Here is a 3,720-nt window from a genome sequence, read left to right as displayed (position 1 = left end):
CCCCCCATCTACTCCACCTGCTACCAGTTACTTGGTCTCTGGCCTTGGGATTGGGTAATTCCGGTGTCGATTTCATTTATTTTAAAGCTGGGATGTGGATCTCTGGTAGCAGGAGTGCTTACCCTTATTTCTATGTAATGAATTCTGATCGCTGAGCACAGATATCAGTTTATTTTTAAGGTAAGAAGGTACCATCAGTATGCCCAGAGGAATGTAGCAAGAAAATAGGCATGGACTCTAGCCCTGTTTTGTCAATTATTATTTTTCATTTGTGAATATGAGACCAAATTGAAACTTCCATTGGCTGTTCTTGGGTTTTGTGGTATTGTTTTTTTTTATGTTAGAAAGTGGATTGTGTGGTCTCTCCTTTTTCACTTGTTTCACAAAAAGTTCACACAAAAAAATCACTTTGAGATGAGAACAGAGCTGTACCAAGACGTTATTTGTTTCAATAACAAGAGATGTCAAAGTAAACGATCCACAACAACCCCTAAATGTTGAGTATCAACTGCAAAATTACATTTATTTCCCTCAAAGCCCCCTAATTTCCACGATCCTGTCGAAAAGAGTGTTAAGCAAAGACAGTATTGCGAAGTTCATGTATAATATGCCTCATCTTTAAACCCAGAATAGTCTCTCACAAATTGTCATGATCACAGTGCCTTGAGACAGGGCCTCAGTGGTGGGAGTCAGTATCTGGCTATGCCAGAAAGGACTGAATTACAGGGGTTTCCAACCACAAATACAATTTTACCCCTTACCTGGACCCTAACCTTAGGTTCAGAACAGATAGCCCATCTACTTGCTCAACAGTTCTGACGATATGGCCATTTTGTCTTTTCTAGCATGGCCATGTTACTCCTTTACAGTGCGTTGATATGGTAATGTTAGCCACTACGAAGTCTACTGCAAACAGGTCCCAGGCTCCCAAAATGGCCTCTCCCCTGCATCCAACTATAACACATCTATCTCTCTGCTGTAAACTCTGGTTCTGTTGGTTGAACTATTGTCCCTACTTATGTTTTTTATTGATTTGGAAAAAAACTATTTGACAGGGAAAACTGTTGATGGATTTTGTGCAATGTGTACAAGAAACAAGACTCTGGAAATGCCAAACTAGAGTCATTTATTCCCAATGAATTTTGCATAGAAAATTCTTCATCGGGCTCCTTTTATTGCTGAATACTCAACTTCAGCCCATGTGCCAAGAAAGGATTGCTTGTTTTCTAGTAATATGTGCTACCCAGGAATGTACTGCAAATACATTGGCTGACGTGTTTGACAAACGTCCTCTTACTGACTTGTCTGAAGTATGTCAAGCAGGTGGCAAAACTGCTCACCTGTTTGTAGTAGACTGCTTACGTAGTTGAAAGTAAGGGACTTTATTTTTGTGAATGTTACAGTATTGGCAACTGCCTGGGCCATGGGTGTTAAGAACCGTCTACAGTTGTTTCCTTACTCCTCTTTTTGGTATTGTTATATCCTGCAGGGAGGAATAGCTTGAGTCTGATGTGGTTATGCAGTCATCTGAAATGGTGATTTTGTGTGTGTGGTTATGACCAACTGTATATGGAAAACGTTTTGCTCAGTGCTACGTATGTCATTGGCTCAACTGATGTTGAAAGTATAAAAGTTTTTGTTTTCTATGCCCGCCCGCAGTCACTGCTCTGTTTCTCCCCAGGTCTGACCGTGGCTGCGCTCTCGCTCTTTGAGGTTTACAAGGAATAAATTATTTTCTTGCAAATTTTCTCAGTCTGGACTTTCTTTCCTTGTCCTTTATGACGTACAGTTGAAGTCGGAAGTTTACATACACTTAGGTTGGAGTCATTAAAAAACATTTTTCAACCACTCCACAAATTTCTTGAATGATGTCATAGCTTTAGAAGCTTCTGATAGGCTAATTAACATAATTGGAGGTGTACCTGTGGATGTATTTCAAGGCCTACCTTCAAGCTCCGTGCCTCTTTGCTTGACATCATGGGAAAATCAAAAGAAATCAGCCAAGACCTCAAATTGTAGACCTCCACAAGTCTGGTTCATCCTTGGGAGCAATTGCCTGAAATGTGCCTGAATGTAGCACGTTCATCTGTACAAACAATAGTACATAAGTATAAACACCATGGGACCACGCAGCTGTCATACCGCTCAGGAAGGAGACGCGTTCTGTCTCCTAGAGATGAATGTACTTTGGTGCAAAAAGTGCAAATCAATCCCAGAACAACAGCAAAGGACCTTATGAAGATAATGGAGGAAACGGGTACAACAGTATCTATATCCACAGTAAAACGAGTCCTATATCGACATAACCTGAAAGGCCGCTCAGCAAGGAAGAAGCCACTGCTCCAAAACCGCCATAAAAAGCCAGACTAGGGTTTGCAACCGCACATGGGGACAAAGATCGTACTTTTTGGAGAAATGTCCTCTGGTCTGATGAAACAAAAATAGAACTGTTTTGCCATAATGACCATCGTTATGTTTGGAGGAAACAGGGGGATACTTGCAAGCCGAAGAACACCATCCCAACCGTGAAGCACAGGGGTGGCAGCATCATGTTGTAGGGGTGCTTTTCTGCAGGATGGACTGGTGCACTTCACAAAATAGATGGCATCGTGAGGTAGGAAAATTATGTGGATATATTGAAGCAACATCTCAAGACATCAGTCAGGAAGTCAAAGCTTGGTCGCAAATGGGTCTTCCAAATGGACAATGACCCCAAGCATACTTCCAAAGTTGTGGCAAAATGGTTTAAGGACAACAGAGTCAAAGTATTGGAGTGGCCATCACAAAGTCCTGACCTCAATCCTATAAAAAATGTGTGGGCAGAACTGAAAAAGTGTGTGCAAGCAAGGAGCCCTTACAAACCTGACTCCGTTACGCCAGCTCTGTTAGGAGGAATGGGCCAAAATTCACTCAACTTATTGTGGGAAGCTTGTGGAAGGTTACCCAAAACATTTGACCCAAGTTAAACAATTTAAAGGCAATGCTACCAAATACTAATTGAGTGTATGTTAACTTCTGACCCACTGGGAATGTGATGAAAGAAATAAAATCTGAAATATATCATTCTCTACTATTATTATGATATTCTACATTCTTAAAATAAAGTGGTGATCCTAACTGACCTAAAACAGGGAATATTTACTAGGATTAAATGTCAGGAATTGTGAAAACTGAGTTTAAATGTATTTGATTAAGGAGTATGTAAACTTCTGACTTCAACTGTACATAAACATCATCAGGCAGTAGAGTGATCTGTGACGTTTGAAAGGGCAATTAAATGTTACTGTAATCTCACCCCCACTAGGAGGCAGTGTCTATCCCTTTAGTGTTCAAAAGCTTCTGTAACCTCAACTCACATGTTCAGCTGAGAGGTTTCTCTATCTTAAACATGCATCAGTGTTTTTATTTGTACTTTTTTTTTTACAATCTCATCTGAGATGAAATCAAATCACATTAAATCATAGCTAATAAACTAGCTGCCTCTGTGCAATAGGCTGTTTAGCCAGGCTTGGTAGACATAAGGTAATTAGTGAAGGACGCAAGGCTAATATATTGATGGCCTTAATCCTCAGACCAGTCTGGGCACTTAAACCCACCACCCCTTTTATTCTGTCACCAACCCCTCTATGTATTCTCTATCCACATCTTTGGCTGTCTGAGAGCCACAGATAAATAGATGAGGCTTTAGAACAACCTCAAGGCCAATGATTTCTAAGTGAT

Source organism: Salvelinus fontinalis, chromosome 16, assembly GCF_029448725.1.
Source record: "Salvelinus fontinalis isolate EN_2023a chromosome 16, ASM2944872v1, whole genome shotgun sequence".
Lineage (NCBI taxonomy): Eukaryota > Metazoa > Chordata > Actinopteri > Salmoniformes > Salmonidae > Salvelinus > Salvelinus fontinalis.
This window is presented reverse-complemented; position numbering follows the sequence as displayed.